The following is a 20,709-nucleotide window of genomic DNA, read 5'->3' on the forward strand; positions in this document are numbered from 1 at the left end:
AGTTCAACAGTGTCTCTAGTAGCTGTCATCATCAGCTCCTCAGGGGAAGGCACTTGAGAACTGAAGTACTTGGGCCTGACTGTATCACTTGAACCACATTCTTGCGGACTATTTCAAAGATTTCCAGAAGAGGCATCAGATCTCAAAAACATTTCCAATCTTCTGGAAAGTATTTGCTATTCCCAATATTTTGCAGACCATAAAGGAACAGAAACAATTACACAAATGCGGTTCCCAAGAGGTTGCTCAGTAGAAAATCTGGACAATAATCAGTAGATCAATGGATTACCTTTGAAGCCTTTCAAAAGGCTTAGCTCCATCTACCAACTTCTATTCCTCAGCCACCAGTGCTGACCTGCATGGTGAGATCCATGCTGCACTTAGCTGAGGAGTGCCAGTTTCACATTCTTCTGGAACTCTCAAACAGAAAAAAACTAGTTTTGGAGGTTTGTTATTCAGCTTACTGATTTGCTGCTCCTTGGCTCACAGCTGAAGTGGAGATGGGTCCTCTTGCTCACCTGGTGAAACACAGTTCTCCTGAGGGAAGATCCTCCTCAAACATCTCCACAGCAGGCGCAGACACCAAGATTCACGGAGTTTCAGAGCTGTGCCTGCCCCCGTGCCCCTTTTGCACCACAGGCATCAGCTGGGCTGCTCAGTGGCACATGCAGCTAAGCTGCTCCCTGGACATGGGCTGGTTATCGCACTGAGCATTAGCTCAAAGACAACTTCTGAGAACCCCCATTTGAGACATTTAAGGAACACAATTAGGTAGCTTGCATAGACACAAACACTTGCATAATGCTACAGATACCAACATATGGTTGACCCATATTGCCCCACACAATAGTCACAGCAAGACATGCTGCTGCAGCACAAAACCCACCAGTCACAAAGCTGTGCACTTTGTGTGGGCTGGGAAGATCCCTCAGTGCCAAAATAAATGGTGGATGAGCCAGAACGGCTGGACTCCACAAAGAGGCTGCAGGTGGGAGAGCCTGAGACAGAACAAGATGTTTTCAGGGTGTTTCTGTCAACAGGTGGGTTCCAAGGAGAGGGACCGAGTGCTCCTGGGCTGGGGGAATGCTAAAGATATTCAGCTGTTGCTAATAAGAGGGCAGCTCAAGGAACACTTACCAAACTGGACTCTCCTCATTTGTCACTGACATGGGGACTTGCCACATACTGCTGCAGTCAGCTTACCTTCTCCCCTCACTTTTGCTGCCTGGCTTTAGCAGGGAGCACCGGTGAAAATGGATGTCTGCATGCCACACAGCACCCTTTGCAGCTGCAGGAAGACTCACCAGCCTTCCGCAGTAAGTGGGATGGGAAAACCCTGGCTGAACTAGGTTTGTGCAAGACGGAGTGTCCCCTGAGCGAGAGTAATGCACAATGTGGCACACTTGCCAGCTGTGACTTGTGCCCTGATGGGTATGGCTACAAGTTGTGGGCAGAAGAAATCACCCATCCATGCACCGCATACTGCTCAATACTCCCAGCATTATCCTGCATTTGTACCATTCCACAGAAATACATGTTATTTAAAAAAATATGAAAAAGTGTGTTAATTCTAATTATTTCTAATATTATAACTATTCACCACAGACATAGACCCAGTTTTCTCTATTGAACTGCAAACACAACATCTTTTAACTAGTCCTTTCTGCATCATTAAAAAATTGCTGTTTGACATACCATACTCTCTTCCCTTCTTGTCTGCTTTTATTTCTTGATGCAAGTGAAGATCCACTCCAACTCCATTTATCTTGCTCTTGTGTTTGCAATGAAGGATTTCACAACATGCACACAGAGATCTTTTTTGAGTAAGCATGAAATTCTGTAATTAGAAAAAAATAGAGACCAAACCATTTCAGTATTCTCAGATTACAAACATGTTGTTTGTCCCCATTAACAGCAGTCTAAAACTGTAAAATATATGGTGTAACGTTTGCAACATTTGTATAATGTATATATATAATTTGTGAAAGACACATTGTCCTTTAAAATCAGCTACATTTAATAACTTCTGGTTACTGTGTGTATTTGCAAACTGTAGTAAATCACACAATTTGAACAATGCTGGGAATAAAATGTCTGAGTATCAGTGCTACCTAAAACACCATGGCATCTAGACACTAGATTTCAGCTTGCATCCCTCCTTCCCACAAAATATATACATTTTCTACACTACTTAGTGGCTTGGGGTCAAAATGCGGCCCAAGCTGGAAGAGGTCCAGTGGCATCTCTCCCACGCTGCACTGGAGATGAGCAAGCACCCTTGGGGCAGCTCAGGGGCTGAGACAGTTTTGGCAGGCAGGGCAGGAGCCTGTATTTAGCAGGGGCAGACCTCTCCCTCTGATGGCAACCCTGAACTGGCACCATTTGGCAAGCATGTGTTTCCTGTGCAAGTATGGATAGCTTTAATGAATGATACATTGATTTCTTCTGCTGGGGTGGATGCCAGGAGTTCTTTTTATCATCAGTAACATTTCATTCATTATTTCAGCTGCTCCCTCATGGAAGGAGCACAAAGGACCAGGCTGCCTGAAGTCAGAGGGCTCCCATGGGGAAAGCAGCAGCAGACCCCTCAGAATTACTGCTGACCAGACAAGCTGGCTCAGAGTGGAAAGAGAGAGTATTAATTTGGATTAAATGGAAGTAACTGGCTTAGTATAATATGACAGCTGTGCCAAAGAGAATGCCACATTTTCTAGCTGCAATCCCTACTGTTAGATCTCTGTGTTATATTTTGGGTATTGGCCAAATCACGCTGGCTGCAGAATACTCTCCGTTACTCTAAGTCACTGGAGAGGGGCAGATCTGTCTATATTTAGGTCACCAAGTCCCCTGTGATAATCATTACTCCCTCTTTGTTTTAGTACTCTGCTTTCTATTTTTACCTCACATATTCTGCACCAGGTCTAGATGCTTGAAGAAGACAAGCCATTCTTTACTCAGAAGAATTAATGGCCATGCCTGTAGTTTGTTTTGCATTTACTTCTTTCTTCCTTTCTTCACGTATGGGTCTTCTTATAATGCAGACTATAAAGAGCACTCCAACCAGAAAACAGCAGATCTGAAATTGAAAGAAAAGGATGAATCAAATGGTGATAGTAGACAAGGAAAGGCATAACATTTGTAGTGCAGTTTTCCCTAAAATTTCAGTCGCATCTGCACTTGTTTAAGGTTATGAAGGTAAATTTGATAAAGAAAGCAAAGGATTTGTGGATGGCCAATGCAAATCCTAACAGCAGAGCTGCCAGACTGAGACAGGAACAATGCTCACAGTGACCTTCATCCTCCATCAGCCAGGCTCTCTGCCATATTTGCAGTCAATGGTACCACATTCGGGCAGGAAAATGGCTCACTCAGTAAAAACGGTGGCAAAACTTGGCACCATGTAAATAAGACATTCATGTACTTCTCATTGTAAGCCAGTGTTATTTCCGAACGACTGATCTCTGCATGTTCTGTAACAAGAGCTAATAGAAAAATTGGCATTTTCCATTAATACGACTTCAGGAGTGTTAGTTTGCATCACTCATCGATCTGAAAAAAAGTCTACAGGACCACCTCAAGGTGCTTTCCTTCAGATGCAACTGAGCCTGGCTGGCTGCCTCCTCCCTGAGATGATGGAGCAGCTCAGGTGCAGCTGGCAAAGGGACTGAGGCTGCTGCAGGGCACAGGGTGCTTCGCTCTGGCTCTGCACATTGCTGCCGGTCCACCCCTGCCCTCAGCCTGACTGTTCATCTTGCTTCCTCCAGGTGTCCTCCAAAGGAACTTGACCTGGCAGAACATTTTTAACTTCCTCCAGCTCTCCTGGTTTGTGAACTCAAACACAGCAGAGATGTGCATGCTGCTATCCCCTGCCATTCTGGAGAGCACAGGCAGCACCAGCAAGATTCCCTTCTGTCTGTCCTGATCCCTTTCTGCTTTCCACTAGGGCAGGAAAAGCAAGACAAAGAGATGAATTCAGAGGAAGAACAGCTGTGAGAGTGGTCCCGGAGCCAAGTCCCCTCCCAGACAGTGCAGGGGTCTGTACCGTCCCCCCACCTTCCCCGGTGCTGTCCTGGGATGTGTCTCATAGGCAGGTTTGCACTGGAGACCTGGAGCAGGCAGCTGCTGCCCCCGGGGAGCTGCCCACCATGCAGGGATGTCCAGTATGGAACAGTATTTGTTCACTACCTTCCCTCACCATCTCTTGCCTTCCCCCACCTGTTGCTGCTGGACACAGACTGCAGGAGAAGAAAGCCAGCAGAGCATGGTGGAAGGAAAATGTCTGGGAGATTCAGGCCTTGCCAGTTATGATCAGGATTCTCAGAGCCCCTTCCCTGCAGGACATGCTTTGGAGCAAACTTTGCGTGGTTTCAAGTAATACAGATCAAAGTGGTCTTCCCCACTAAAGAGGAATCCACCAGGCAACAGCAATGCTTTTCTCAAAGTAGAAAAGGTATGAAGAAGAGCATAGGCAAGGAAAAGGGAAGAAATGTCTGAAAAAACCCTCTAGGGCTGCTGGTGATAGGAAATGCACAACCTCTAACCTGGTCAGTGCACAAACAAACAGCACTCTGGAAAGACACACACCTACACACAAAAACAAAACAAAAAAAAGAGAGAGAAAAGGTTAAGAAGCACCATCTCTGAGCAGCTGAAGAGTGGTTGAGCCATCCTACCCCTACCAGTAACTGCCCACTGCTTGGGAGCAAGGAGCAGCAGTGTAGCAGGCTTAGGACTACAGCACAGATAGTTTCTCTTTCCTTGCAAAGGTCTTCTTTGCAGGTCCTGCGTGTTTTTAACTTCCACTAGGTTTTGCTGGTCACTGGTGCTGACAGCATGACAGCGACAACAGGTCAAAGTGTGCTCATTGCTCGCGGTAACTGAACTAGACCCTTTACAGCAGTTCCCCTGTGTAACATCCAGCAGGTGCTGCGGGTGTAAGCCTTCCTTCCCAGTACTGCAGGGATGCAGGTCCTCCCTGCTCAGCCCTGTCTATAGATAGATTTAGCTCGACCTTTGTCATCTGCCTGCACAAGTCACACATTCCCACTGAGGATTTATATTAGACACCTGGCACTCCCTCCAGAGAGAAGGGAATTACTGCGTGGGGCTTGCACAGTGGGACAGCAGTACTGGACACTGAGATACCTGCATCCTTTTCAGCCGCCTCACTCCCTGAGCTTAAATCCAGAGCGTGAGTGCCTCGACTTGACTCTGGGCTGAGTGGATCACCACAGGAGACATGCAGAACGACTCCAGCACCAACTGGCACCAGACAAAACAAGGCAGTAAGGAAAGGTGGTGACATGCAAGCTGGAAGGGGAATAGAACGGGGAGGGTGGGGAGAGAAATTATTTCAGAGCTGGAGCTAATTTTGCAAAATCTGGCTGTTAAACAAAGAACCACAGTGTTTTTAAAATTCTGCTTATTGAATTAAGTCACTCTCCTGCCAACTAGATTACTTCATCTGGCTGAATAATCTGACACCTCTTTTTAGAAAAGAATCTGCTAACATGACCAACTCAGTATGATGGCATAACTAATCATCCCCTTCACCATGCTCTCAGGGAAAGTGGCACCACAGCTGAAAACAAAGCCCTTTTATGGGAAACTTCTATGGAATTTAGAAAAGACTTGGAATAGAAATTAAAAGCTAACTCAAAGCATTTCTATTTTGAAGCCTAACAGAATCATGGATTGGTACCTATAGCCTAGCACTTTTAATACATTTTCATTTATGTATGTGTGTATGTAATACAATGTAATGCAAAATGTGCATTCTTTTGCATTAAAATTTAAAAGGAAGAAATAATTTTATTATTACATATTAGTAGGTGGGTTTGGAGCATGACGTTTCTCCTTGGCTTCTGAGCATGTCGTTCACAGTAACACTCAAAAATCAGCTCTGAAGTCAGGTAAATGGCCTCCCTTTTCTCTCTATGTTAGAGTGCTGCACTGCCAGCATGGCTGGATGTTCACATTGTTATTTGCAACAATAATAATAATAAAAAAGATCAGGTCTTTATGGTGCTGGATGTGATTTTTGTAGTCTCAGAGACAGTCCTTGACTCAAACAAGTCTGCTTAGGAGAAGGGAACTTCGTGTTTTATGTAAGGGAGCATATGCAGAAAGATTATCCATGCTACCTAAGTGAGATTGCTGGGAAACTTTTTTCTGGATGCCAAAGCAGTGGCTTCTGAAGATACATGTCTGCTAAAAGGAAGCAGACAGCTACTAAACTTCACCTTTTCTTAACTTCTTTACTGCTGCAGTTTAATTACTGTGCAGTCTGAACACCTGATGTAACTGATTCCCTCGCAAAACTCCCCTGCAGACAAACTTCAGCTCTCCTTACAGCCTAGAGATGTGACAGTGGGACAAATGCAAACACACTGAATTTTGGCAAGTTAAGGCCACCCTCTGCCTGCTTCTACGGTATCTCCAAGACATCACAACTTCTTCTTTACCTCCAAGACAGCTCTATCAGTCTCTGAGGGCCTTTCCATTCCTCTGAAATCCAGTCCTTCCTTCTTGCCCACTGATTTCCTGCTCAAAAATAAAAGCAGGTGTTTTACCCCCAGTTGATACTTGCAGTGTTAAAACACTTGGATGTCACAGAACAGTATTACAAACAAAACAACATTGCTAGAAAGAGCTGCAACCCTTTGGGACAGAAATCCCAACAGCATTTTTTGGGACCTCATCTGTGTGAGAGTTTGCTGGTCTTCAGAGTTCTTTGGTGGCTTCTTCTGTATATCAGATTAATTTATGGAAATCATCAGACTTCGTTAGATCAAACCGTAACATCTCTGCCCACAGACAGACAGATCATAGCCTCTGGCCACAAGCTGTGCCAATCACTGGTTCTTAAACTAAAACTAACTATTCAACTGGCATAAAGATCAGCATAGACATATTTAGATCAGGCTATGATTTTAGCTTAAAGTTATTCTCGGTGAGCATTATCTTGAGACAGCTCAATATCAACTCAGGGCAAGATAGGATGAGGATTTTGAACCAGCTTAGTAAAGTCAACTTACAGAACATGTCTTTAGTTAAACCAGTTCAACTTCGCACAGTTCTTGAAATAACAATCGTTTTTATGGCTAGTGCTCACCTGAAAATGGACCTGGTGCAATGCAGCATGCTTTACTTGCCCCTTTTCTTTCTCACTCAAAGTGTGAGCTGGAAGAACAGAGACACTGTCCCTAACTTCCTTTCATTCCTGTAAAGCTGGATCCATGAAATCCCCCTAGACACCACTTCGGTTGCTGGCCTCAGGCACAGAGGCAAGTGTAGCTAAGAATGGAGTCCTCCTGTATGGCTGGCCTGCAGACCCACAGAATCCACAATACACACAGATCAGGAGAGCAAGCAAAGAGGCTTTGGGGACCCCTCAGCTTCATGGTTCCTGTGCTCCTGTACTGCCACCCCTTTGTGACCTCTCAGCTGTCACACTCCTCCTAGAAATGGGACCCTTCCCAAGAACTCTGTCAGTTCTCCAGGGCTGAATGGCACCTTCCCCCATTCCCTGTGCAGAGGAAGAGCCGTGTGTTTCAGCAGCACACTGTGCATCGGGACAGCAGCTATACCAGCTTGTTCAAAGGCCACTCACGCTCACTGACTTCAACGTGTTATAGACCAGGCACTGTGTGAGGACACCAGTCCCTGAAAGGCTCCTGCAGAACATCTAAGACACCAGTACAGTTGGTTGCCACTTCAGAAAGAGATATGGGTATCCTCTCACTTGTGCTGCAGTTTTACTGCAAAGGAAACCCAGGCACAGAGTCACGCAAGCATGACTACGGGCCCACACGCCACACATGCACACCGCCAAAAGGCCAGGCCAACACAATGGTAAACACTGGAGCACTGGGGGGTCTGGCTGGGAAGAGCCTTAACTTTCTCCTCCTGCACCATGAAACCTGGAGCCTCTGGATGCTGGTTCGTTACCCACTGTAATGTGCTGGTCACAGGGTACACTACAGCGAGCTGTGCACCTTCTTTAACGCAGTAATTTGAACATACCTGCTTTTCCACTTAATACAGACAACCGTTGTTTCAATGTCCCCTCAGGACATTACGTTCTCCAGAGAAAGGCCTGGGGACAAAGAGCATCTTTTGAAGGCTCTCATTACTTCTGTGCTGTATTTCTCATATCTGATAAGCCTATCTGTGAAACTCCAAAAAGAGATGGTTATCTCCTCTTACACAAATAACTTAATCTAATGTTACTTTGATACAAACCTTCCGTGATACATTTCTGTAAGCAAAGAACTACTTAAGTGCTACCCTTGAAGAAATACTAGCATTATGTTTCACATCTGTCTCACTTTGACACTAATGAAGACTACTTTTTGTACCAGTTCTGCCCTTATACCATTAGTCTGTTTTTTCTTTCAGTAAGCAGTTATAATTCTATTTACTAGTTACTGCAGTTACTGCTTCAAATACATTCCTCTTTTGAATCAGCAAAACACTGAGGATATTTTACATGAAAGAAACATTTATGTGATTTTGCCAAACAGTACAAAAGGTATTTTGTGGATTTTTGGATTTGCCCAGGTTCTGTATATTTATATTTCTTGATAATACTCCAGAGTGTATGAGAAAATAACAACTGTGCCTTGAAAACTGTACTAGCCCTTGCAGGCTGAAGCCTAGGTCAAGGGTTGTAGCCTTAGGCTGTCAGTCAGCAACACACTGACCTTGTACTGAACCGTATTCCCATCACTGAACATTAATTCTGACTTATCCATGAGAATGAACAATTTTCCAATGACAGAACAGACTGAAATTGGTGATCCTGGGCTGGCAGGCTCTAACTAGGTGAGAGTCAAGTCCTGTTACAAGTCTTGTAAGCACGACTGAAAGAGGCAGCCGTTCTTCCCACATATGGTCCACAACGGAGGCTGTGACCAGACAAGGCTGACTCAGCCTACGGTGTCTGCCACCAGTAACAAAAAGGCTCCTGCAAGAGCAAACCCCACCTGCCCCACCATGCACTTCCCAGCAGGGCTGGGATGCACCCTCAGCCTCTCACATGCTTTTTTAGAGAGTCAACCCAGCGAGGGAGGGACTCAAGCAGATGGTCTCTGCAGGCTTGTGCTCCAGGGCAGCTTTGCCTCTGGGGCTCACAGGCTTGTGTAACTAAGCCTGGCATGTCCAAGCATCATGGCTGCACCCGCAGCTACTAACCTCACCCACAGCCTGCAGGCAGGATGCTGCATGTCATGCTGGTGGGTGCACCAGGGACAGCCTTTGTAGAGCAGCGTAGCATAGAGCAAGACCAGTGACAGGTTTCTTTGTCTGCTGCATTCACTAGATTTACTTCACTGGCTGTTGTGGTCGTCACCCTTTATTTTTTAACATGCAGACAGGCAGAAGACAAAAAACTATCGCATTGCCAGCAAATATCTATACTTTTCTACAAAACATGCATTAGACCAGTTTAGGCCAAGCTTATCGTAAGCCTTAGATCTCTGCATGTTACTCATTCCAATGCAGAATCTAGGGCTAACCACAGTAGAGAGAGAAATAGCTGAGGCACAAGACACAAGAAGAATTTTAAGCATTTACCACTAAAATACAGTATATATTAAAAATACTGTCAGTGTTTACTGCTAAAGTCAAGAGCATCCGTGGATTTAGGCTTTGTTCTGTATTTCACGCTGAGTTCAACAATAAATACTCAATCACAAGAATTTAGTTGCTAAGTTCAGAAGTTTTTAAGGCCCCTCAAAAAGTTTAAAATGACTCCCTAAAGCAAAGGGCCTTTCACAACTTTCAGAACACACTGAGGTTATCGCAAATCACAGACTCAGCGTAACTGCACATCCTGTTGAACAGAGTACTGTTTTTTAAGAAGTAGTTTATGAAAGAATGAATCAATTAAGAAACCTAGGTCAACGGTTTGATGTGGAGCCACGCCTGGCTCTCCTCACCCACTGTGGGCCATGTCCAGCACAGACCCAAGCTTCAGCACACAGAAGCCACAGCTTCTCTGGCTCCTGGCAGGACATCAAGAAGACGCAGGGCTCAGACTCACCCAGGGAGACTTTACGCAGTGACATCCAGCAGAACTAGAAACTGCTCTAGCTGTGGGGGTGGCTTCTGAAGCACTTTCCAAACCCCTGCTTACAGCCTAGCTGCAATAACCCCAATAAACCCTGGGTGGGGGAAATGCTGGAATTCAGCAGTTCATGCAGTACTGTCATTGTCAGTTTTACTTGTTAATTAGTGCTCCCAAGCCCCAAAACGCAGTTGCAGGTGGGCCACAGAGAGCAGGCATCACTGCCTGTGGGAAATGGGTACTACTGTGGGTGGGATGCAGAAACTGCTGCAGGTGGAACACAGGCACCGTGGCTGGCTCCGCTCTCTGGGACCCTGTGGGGGCACACACAGCCCTCCAGGACAGGTCTTTCTATGCGAGGTGAAAAGCCTTTCACAAAGGGACTCTTCACAATTTAGCTTTGTCTTCTCTCTTGCTTATTTATAAAACAGAACAGAAGCCTGAAATGCTGGGGAGCAGAAGGAACAAGTTTGGGGTTTTTTTCTCCTTGTTTAAGAAGTATTTAAGGAATGTTAAGTCTGCCTGGATTTGCTAGAGGGTCTCTTGAGGTCCCTCAAGGACGTTACTTTTCCCATTGCTTCCTCAGTAAACATACAGACTTTGAGGACCAGAATTTCTCATCTACAACACAAACTAGCAAACTCCCACACTTCCCTGCAGCAGTTAAATTTGTTCTTCTTTATTTCAAAAAGCCCAACTCCTTCCTACCATCCCTTCAAAGTTCATGCGACACCATCGAAGGCTCAAAACCAGTGACTCAGCCTGGCAGCTGCATCACTAACTACCCGCATTGTTGATTGCCCTCCAAGGGCCCAGCAAAGCCAGCCAGGAAGGGCTGGAAAGTAAGTCTTTCAGAAATGTCAGTCAGAAAGATGAGTAGATCTGTCTCAGAGGTTTGCTAAACCCCTGAAAAAGCAAATACATGTTGCTAACTGAAAAGAGAAAAGATAAAAAACACATTAAGCTATTCAAAGCAACGAATAAAATAAAATTATTCCAGTGAGGAATACCTGTATTTGAAAAAACTGATACAGGCAGAAGGGCTGCTGTCTCTTCCAGAATGTACTGCTTCTGACAAGACCTTAACCCCTTGGCTGGTATCACCACTAACACCTGAGACAGCAAACAACAGCTAACCCTTACACCATTTTTGTGCTAATGACTGAACCAAGATAACTGGAGTCCCTGGCAAGCTTCCCATTTAATTCAATTAACTCTAACGAGGCCTGTGGTGATTGCACCAGTCAGTATAAGAAAACCAGAAGCCAGATCCTTGGATTCAGATGTTAAAAATTAAAAGAAGTCTCTCTACCACAACTTTCTTGTACAGTCTACCCTGCTGTTACTGAACAACTCAGCATATCCTCAACAGTTCCTACAAAATGGTGTAGAAAATCATCAATTTCTTCTGAAAATGCTCATCTTTTTTTCTGAGAAAATGGAAGCAACTTATTTCATTGTATACTTTTTTTAAGTTCTGAAATGCTCTCTTATGTGCCAGTTTAAGCAAACATTACGCTGCATCTCCTTACGTCTATGGAGTGTTGCAGCTGCAGAGCCTCCAGGAAGATCATGTTTCCCCTAATGCAACGCAGATGTCTTGATGGCCAATCTGCTCCACAGGCCCAGGGAGCTGCTGACCTCTCCCTGGGGACCCCAATACTTGGAGAAATTTAGGTTCCTTAAGTATTAGCTGAAAAATGCAGCTTAACAGGGAAAAGACCTCAAGTGGAAATTTACTTTGAAGCTGGTTCAACAAACTGAACACTACTGAGTCTGGGAATGTCAAAATGTTTCACATATATAAAAAAGACATTCCTGACTCTTCTTTGGAGTTCTAGACCCACAAAAAAGAGAAAAAAATTCTTTGGTTTTAAGATTAAAACAAATGACTTCTATATAAATTTCTTATCAGACAGATTCTTGATTTTATTAGTCTCATAACTTCATTTCAAGGTAATGTCTGTAGAACACAACAGAAAATCTAAACTGTGTCCAATATACTGTTACAGAACCGATTTGGTATATACTAGGTCTCTCCTTCCCCAAACTCATAAAACATCTGATTCCACTAACACCATTAGCTGCTTTTTGCAAACAACTGTGAAGAGGAGGAGGAAACCTGACACAGCTGCTGGCGTTTGTACAGATGCGGCTCTCCAGCATGTTTGGGCAGCAGTACCAGAACAACTTGAGGCCAAATGTGAGGAATGCATGAAAAGTATGACATTGGTGCAGACCCTTGTGAACCTCTGCAAGCCCTGTCAGAACACACTTAAGGCTGTTCAGCTGGTGGGATGACTTGACCAGTGGACATTCTTGACTGTGGTGTGGGAGTGGAGGATGCCCCATACTGCACGCAGACTTCTGCTATGATGGGCTGATTACGCCCAAGAAAGGAAATGAGCATGTCTGCAGATCTTAATGGCACAAGAAAATCTGTATGTTTGCCTGCAGTAAGCAAGTTACCCTCTTAGCACCCTGCTAGCATGAATCAAGTTCACGGCCCAGCTGTATTAGGAAAAAAAATCCTGTTCATACAGACATGGCCAACGATGGATAGTGATCCCACTGGGTCACTTCCAACATGCAGTATATTTAGCCAGCTACGGCTGTGGGGCATGGCATCCCATTGTTCAGCAGACAGAAATCCTGCCCTTGGGAGGGCTCATCAGGTTACGCTCTGCGGCTGTGTAGAGGCCAAACACAGGGGCTGCTGAAAGCAGCCCTCCACCCTGAGCAGCAGCTCCACAAGCAGAGGCTGTGCAGGTGAACAGCCCCAGGCTGCCAGCTTCTCTCACAGCAATCTCATCATAAGCGTGCTTGTAATACTTAAATGAAAACACAGGTAATATTTTTTTTGTGAAAGCACTGACCATCCATTAACAACTAACCTGTCAGTTCAAGCTTAGAGAAACATTAGGAAGAGCTTAGATTTGTTACCTTGCAATTCTGATAAATGTAAAAAATAAATTAACCGCAGAAAATTAAGCTGTAAGAACAACTGGTATATCCCCTCAGTTGAGACAACTTCCAGGTCTGTGTGATAGTAAAGAAAAAATACTTTCCAAATATTTTCCTTTTACTTTCAAACATTCTTCTACGGTAAGCCACAACAGGCTGCCACATATTTTCCCATTCACGTTATTTAGTTAAGAAGTTTTGAAATAGAAAGAGATTTGCATAGATGTTTCCTCAGTGGTGCTTTTGAAGTGTTATGTCTAGGTTAACTGGTAAAATCCCTAAATGTCTGTATGCTGCCAACATAAATAAAAAGTATATTTAAGGATGGGGGATTATCCATTCCTTGACAGAGCTGTGCTACATACCAGTTAACTGTCATACATAGTCAGTTCCTAGCAGCAATTTTGTTTGAAGTTCAGTCCAGCACAAATAATGCTCGGATAGGCTTTTCTCCTGGAAAACAAAGCCTTCAGACCTTCAAAAGGAGCTGTAAGGACTCATATGTGACCATTATCTTAGACGTATCTCAGAAACAGCATGAGCCAGTAGAGATCTTTGAAGCTTCAGGAAGTTTTGTTTTCTGTGGGGAAAACTGGTTACAGCATTCCTGTCATCTTCTGGCCTATGTGAGCAACCTCCAAGATGGCTGAGAGTCCAACAGGGAAGCCAAAACCAGTGTTGACAGTTAACATGACGCTATGTTCCTACCTGCAAGTTCACTACAAAATAACAATTTTCTGCAAAGAAAGCTCAGCCGCTCTATGTCAGCAACCAGTCTTTGAAGTTAGAAAGCCTGTGCTGTGGGTCCAGCTCATTAACATTAAATACACGTTTAAATAAACCTCTATGTTTTATAGAAGTTTTTCTCATACCACAGCTCTGATGGATGGAGATGCCGAGCAGGGATGCTGGGCACTCATCTCCCCTGCACTCCCATGTATGTGTTCAGTATCTTCCAGAAAAGAATATAACCCTTCCCACTATGCTCTAAAACCTGACTGTGTCCAGGTGTTTTCCAGAGGGCCCAAGTCACCCTTCCAGACACCACTTTTATGCTACTTTAAGATCCATGAGGGATAACACAGGGGAGATTAGAGCCATGCAGAAACACCTGCAAGCTGATGCAACACCGTAAAGCACAATTACAGTTGAAACTCCCACCCTTGGCAGTGCTGATGGTTCCATTGCAGACCGGCCTCATGCGCTGCTGTGGCCGTGCTGCGATCTGGAGCTGGGTTGCATGGAGCAAAGCATGTTATGCCCAGAAGAGCACCAGGCTGTGCTGGGACTATGCCAGCAGCTGGACCAGGACAGAGCTGAAACCACTGCTGTCCTTTGCTCTGACACCCTCTGTCCTGGCATGGCCCAGGGGACACACAGCGGAGACCCACAGGTGGCCGCTGCCCAGAGTACACTTCTGTCCTTCCTCACTGCTCACATGTACGGGGCCAGAGCAGTGCATGTCTATGGCATCCTGAAGTTAGCAGCCTCCCTGTTTCAGATTTGTGAGTGAGCTCCAATATAACCATGTTAAGCAAACTTTTCTCTCGTGCCAAATGAGGGTTAGCTGAGGTAGAATCATGACCAGGGCTGGTGGCTGCACAAGTTGTGGATGTGCAGCAGGATGGCAGTAAAAAAACTGAAAACCCCCCCCTCAGGGCCCTTTAAAGCATTTCCAAATGCTGTCCTGATACTCCTGCTGAGCGTCAGGTTACAGGGGCTAGACAACTCGCTCAAAGCAGCTGCAGAGCCATGTCTAAAACTGCATCACCTGCTTCACAGCAAGAGCTGACAATAGCACTAGCATGAAACTAAAATTAGAGGTTTAATTGAGCTCTGCGGTCACTGAAATTGATGACAGTTCAGCAGTTCACATTCCTGATTTTTCTTGTCTGAAACAATCATAAAATCAGCTAGCATTCATGTTTCTCCCTGCTCCACAAGGAAAAGCCCTGGTAGCCTGGCGCACCTTGCACATAGGGAGCCTGTCTGACACCTCTGCCAGGGCTCTTGCTGTTCCCAGCAGCAACAGACTTGGAAAGAAAACGTGTGTCTGCAAATCAGCATTGTTTTACAAAAATGGGATGCTATATTCAATGCCAGAGCATGGGAACCATCATCAACCACAACCAGTGCATGAATACATACACGACACAGTACATTAGAAATGGACAAATAAAACCACATGCAGGATAATGACAGAAGATTATGAGAAATAAGACAGAAACAGGAGCAGAGAAGTCAGGCTGTCAGTTACATGCTGAATCTGCACTGCACTGGAATTAACAGGGATGGTATTAATGCTGAGTTTGCCTAATTATTTGAGATGGAAAGAACTATTCATTCATTTACTTGGGCCATTCAAAAATGAGAGTTTGAGCATTCGAGAGAAGGACTAGGTTGCAGGATGCACACCCATGAGCACACACAAGGTGTGTACTGGAAAAGCCTCATCAGCTGTTCTGCTGCCAAGGCTGAGATGGGACTCCCACTCAAAGTCCTCTGCTCTGCAGGACAGCTAGCTCAGCGCTACACATTCTTCCTCAAGGAGCAACTTGGTTCACATGTTAGCTCTAGAACTGACTTCCTTTTTTTGCCATTAATATTTCTGGGATGCAGTTCTGATCCACTGGAGTTGAGCAAAAACCGAAGAAATTCAGCTGTCTGTAGTTCTTGGATAATTTCATGTAATTAATTCCACATGTGATAAAGGATTAATATATAGATTGAAAGACAATAATAGATTGCCATTAATATTATTGTCAATACTACTTCCTTCCCAAGAAGTGTGTCGTGCCTAGACCTAGGCAAGTTGCCTGTTTTGTTGCTACCACTTTCTCATGTAGTGTTCACAGCTGCAGAGAAAGACAGTAGCAGGGACAGGGATCATGAGATGCAATTGCGCGGGGTGACCTGGTCCTACATGCAGGTAAGTCTGGAAGCAATGTCAGGCTTCTGCTGCTGCCCCTAGCAAAACAGGGAGATGCTAATATTAGTAGCAGATGCTTTCACTTCCTTACTCATTAAAACACCAGATCAGGGTGTCAAAGTGCGCAACAGGCCCAGCCTCTACTGAAAGGAACATGAGCCTTTCCATTGACTTCACTAGGGTGCATCATGCATTTCAGGCAGATAAAAATGCACCTTATTTAATCGTACATGTTATTTACAAGTTGAGGGGGGTTTCTTTAAGATCCAGAATGAGAGACCTACCATATTACTATTAAAGCTGCAAAGTCAGAGCACTAAAGCAAGCACTTCCTCTGCTCCTGTTTCAGAGAAAATGTGCTGAATACCTGCTGTGAAGTATATGGCAACACGCAGGCTCTTGCAGGCTTTCAGTGCAAGTACTCTGTGTATGCCCTTCTGCCTGCAGCGTGCTCACCTGCCATTTGTGCGAGATTGCTACAGTTCTATTTTTAGTTCACTGTTCTGTACGTTCAGAGTTTCTGATCCATAAATACACCTCCTCACAGTGCTGCTTTCTGAAAAGCCACAGTGTGCTCCTGCCTCCACTCACACCTGAAGCCTGATTGCTGATAGTGTTGAACATCCTCAGTGTCTAGCTTGCTTTTCATCTGGCCAGCAATTTTATTCACACCCTCTGGTCCAAATGTTGCCTGTGGCTCTTCACCAGTTCCAGAATCTCCCAATTCTATTGTGACCCACGTGGAAGGAAGGGGCAAAGTACAAGACCTGCTCTTCACCTCAACTGTGATAAAGACCTGGGCTTGGCTGGGCCCCTCCGATACTGTTCCCATTCCTATGAGCAGCCATGTAATTCAGTACAATCACCACTCAGCTCACTGCAGCTGGTCGGTCGTCTCTCCTCCTCCCTTCTTCCTACACTTGCTGCAGGCACAAAATGTTCCCAGGCTCCCACAGTCATCCCCTGGGGTATATGCCAAGCCCATATGTTGCTGTCCCCTTCCACATGCGTTTTCAAAGAGGCAAAAAATTCACTCCTTGGAGGTAAGACTTCCTTGTGCGCTGTCCATCCAGCAGAATGAAGAAACCTAGCCAAACTAGCCACAAAACCATGTCGCTGCTTAGTAAGACTTCACTTGATGTTCAGAGGTATCAATTAATACTATTAGACTTATACAGACCACCAATCAGCATGTATTTTAAATGCCAGACATTTTTTTAAGTGATGCTTCCAGCTGATGGGTAAGTTCCTATTTTAAGGTAACATCACATTCATCAGTCACAAACACTGCTTTAAACATCAAAGTATTTCCCTTCAATAAGTATCATCTGCAGAGTCCCCATATGCAAGAAGATGTCTGACAACTTTCTAGAACACCAAGGCATAATCAGAGTAAAGAACTGTGCTTTGAATGAAAGCTTAAGACTTTGGGCTAGAAACACCTCCTCCTGAGCAGCAGCAATTGCAGCTCACGTCACAACATTCTCAACAATCACAGCTGAAGAGTCCCATTTCAAAAGTGATTGAACATTATAATACAAAGCTAAACACTTGTGTTCCTGGCTGTAACAGCCCCATGGGGCTCATTGTCCTTCCAGTCTCTTATTGTATATGAATTATCCTCCCAAACAGCCACTTTTCTATCAACAATATGCACAGCATCTTTCCAACAGCAAAATGGAAATCCCTGCAAGTATTTCTGGTGCTGCTTCCAGCCAGCAATAACAGTAATATGATCCACGAGTAAATTCTGGTTTTGTTGCTGAATTCCTTTGTACAAAGATCTTTACTTTGAAAAGGTTTGGCAACAGTGAGGCACAAGCTAATTCTAAGGTGTGAATCAAAGAAGATCTGCAAGTTTCTGAATCACAGAAAGGAACTGTCTGCGGCCTCTCCTACCACTTCTGTCAAGAGAAAACATCACAGTTCAACTATTTTAGATGCAACTTCAGACCTACTTGCTGCAGCCCTACAGTTCTCCAGCTCCCACAGCTCTCATGCCTCCCCAAGCACAATGTGGCTGAATCCAGAGTCTTGTCTCAGAACCTGGGAAAGTTCCAGCCTTACCCAAACCTACTGTCATTAATGGGCCACATTACCATGGGCAAAGTTTAGTCTGCAGTGTTAGAGAGTTGAGTAAATTATTAATTCAGGAGAATCCAGCAGATGCTTTGTGAGAGAAACAGGTCACCAAGGAAAGGACAAGCTGCTCTTCATGTTGTGCAGCACCAAAAGCCCTGAGAAACTCAGAAGCAAAGCTACAAACACTAGTGCAGCAGAGGCAATCTTCCAGTAATGGTGTAGTGTCTGTGGCCCAACCCTGCTGCAATGTAAATGAAGGCCCACGATTGAAAAACACCTTCTGTGCTCCTTTGCTGCTAAGAGAGCTCCCATCCAAGGCAAGGTTGTTCCAAGGATGGGGACGGCTCTGCTGCGCTGCTTGTAGCAGCCTTGGGGAACACACACAGTTGTTCCTCCAGACCCAGTTTTCACAACTTGTGAGGCACCGTTCATGGCCACGTTTAGTCAGCAGCTCAGCTGCAGGGGTCACTGGCAAAACCTGAAACAACAGGAGTTTATTTCTGCCCAAGCTACGTGGTTGGCCACCCTGCTTCTTGCAGTCCCTGGAAACAGGGTGCTGGGGCTAGAGCTGCCATGAGCACTCCCCTAGCATTTTCTCTCTTCATTCACTGCTTACCACAGACTTATCTCCTCCAGACATGCGGGGACAATGCTGAGGGCCAGGAGGCTTTGATGTATCTTGCCAGTACCACCACTCGTCGCTCTCCAGCCTCTAACAGGCCATTTCACTGCTCTGCCCCAGTTCATGGGTCAACACCACCTATCTTCTTTCTTAAAGCAGGCCTTGAGGGTTTACAGATGACAGGCACGGTATAAAAATTAAGCAGCACTGTTTGCAGCAGTGGACGGTCCCCCATCTCCCAGCAGTCTGTGGGATCTGGCCATTGAATATATGGGTGAACTCTCCCATAAAAATCAGTATCAAGCATGCTTAATCTTACTTAATTGTTTTTGTATGCTGTTGCTCTGCAGCCTGATAGTTCATCTTCTGCACAGCTCCATGGTAGATCACAGCCATTTGTCAAACCAAATTGTTCCCTGACATATATTTGCCATCTGCAATCTATTCCTTGGTTTCTGGCACATATCTTCAGTGCTTTCTTTTGAAGCCGTTTCAGATTTCCATGGGCTTCTTCATAACCTCTACCAGCAAAGCCTCACACAGTTTTGTTGACAGCTGTATCATGAAAAGTATTTTACATTTCTTTTGTTGTTCCTCTTGCTGCATACACACAAGTTGCTACGTTAAGGGCTGCTTAGCTGTGTGTAACACGCACCAGGATGTGGAAAGCAGATGATGTCTTGTGAGAGTGGGTTATTGGGGGGGTTGGTTTGTTACAGTTTTGCAGAGATAGTTGCAGCTCCATACATTAAAATGCTGACAAATAAAAGGCATTTGAGCAAACAGGTGTGAAGCTCTGAAATTACAGATTACTGCTAAGCAAGTACAGAGTTAATTAGTATAATTGATGTATGTTGTGTGTTCAGACAGCTACGTGTCATTTCACAAAGGCAAATCCAATGCTAGTAAAATCAGAGTTAGGAGAAAACTTGTGAAGTTATATTTTCCTGCTCAGGCTCTGAGGACCAGCAGGGTCTGTCTCTCTGTCAAAGGCACCCACTGCGCTCTGGCTGTGAACAAGCCAGCAGGCAGGCTGGTTATTAGGGGTAGGCCAAGCAAAGCTACGGGACCTCTGCTCTCACCTGGCTGTAGCACAGAGAGAAGAGAGGCCACAGCTGGATTTCCAGCCCAGAAACAGAAGCCTGGTGCAGGCAGTATCTGTGCTTCTTCGCCCCAAAACCCGACTGTGCTGTGACTGTGTCATCCTTGATGCACCCTGTATCCATGGAAAGTCTCAGTCCAAAGCAGTCAGACACACACATCCAGATGCAAAAACCTCCATATGTATAGCAAAAGCCAGCATTAATAAAACATTCAGGTACTGGCCTCTGTGACTCTCAGGATACTCAAGACCCTCTACCCACACATTTCACTCAGCACAGTGCCATGTGAGAAGTACTAGGCTGGATAAAAAGTGAATCTCTCCCTTTCAAGAAGCTTGCATTTCAGTTTCATGATAAAGAAAAACCCACTTAAAAATAAATTAATAAATTCACCACTAATCCCCGCGCCGCACCCCCAACAGAAAAGGGACTGCAAATATCTGCAGAAGATGTGGGTATCTGAGAGCACATCTAGGAAATGTGAGGTTGTGGTAATACTATGAAAGCTGGAGAATGCTGGGGACTAGACTGTTTTTTCTGCTAGGCTGAACTCAAATCTGAAACATCTGTTCACATAACATGAGATGAGCTCTCACAGTCAAGTAACATAAGCACAAACTCTTCCTGAGATCAGTGCAGAGCAACTATCAGTGGAAATCTAAGAATGCAGACACTCTGATGTTACCTGCAAGCTCAGAATAACAACGTGTTTTCACTGCCAGCAGAAAAAATTAGTACTTTTTACAAGTATTCTAAGTCCTAAACCCTTTGTTTTTTCTAGAACTAAGTTGTACACATCATCCTTTAGGAGCTATTCAAACTGGCCATTAATGGCTATAAAACACACCTCAGACCAGCACAACTGGCACTTGAACCACGGGTCTTAATTCAGCCTTACAAAGATAAAGGTCCATGGAAAATACTCAAGTTTTGAACATGC

General features: G+C 44.8%; 1 long non-coding RNA gene across 18 annotated transcripts in view; it reads right to left on the minus strand.

Annotated features, from left to right (window-relative positions):
- The window catches only part of LOC114011154 (uncharacterized), a 101,645-nt gene that overhangs the window by 35,372 nt on the left and 45,564 nt on the right, over positions 1-20,709 (minus strand). For 17 of the 18 annotated variants that reach the window (XR_008749375.1, XR_008749373.1, XR_008749371.1 and 14 more), the window contains 2 exons: positions 2,901-3,076; positions 1,696-1,837 (listed from right to left, as the gene is read on the minus strand). This is a non-coding gene — a long non-coding RNA (uncharacterized LOC114011154). Of the gene's footprint in view, positions 1-1,695; positions 1,838-2,900; positions 3,077-8,025; positions 8,171-20,709 lie in introns of all 18 variants that reach the window. The other variant, XR_008749370.1, reaches the window with a different exon arrangement.

Source organism: Falco peregrinus, chromosome 12 (genome assembly GCF_023634155.1).
Source record: "Falco peregrinus isolate bFalPer1 chromosome 12, bFalPer1.pri, whole genome shotgun sequence".
Lineage (NCBI taxonomy): Eukaryota > Metazoa > Chordata > Aves > Falconiformes > Falconidae > Falco > Falco peregrinus.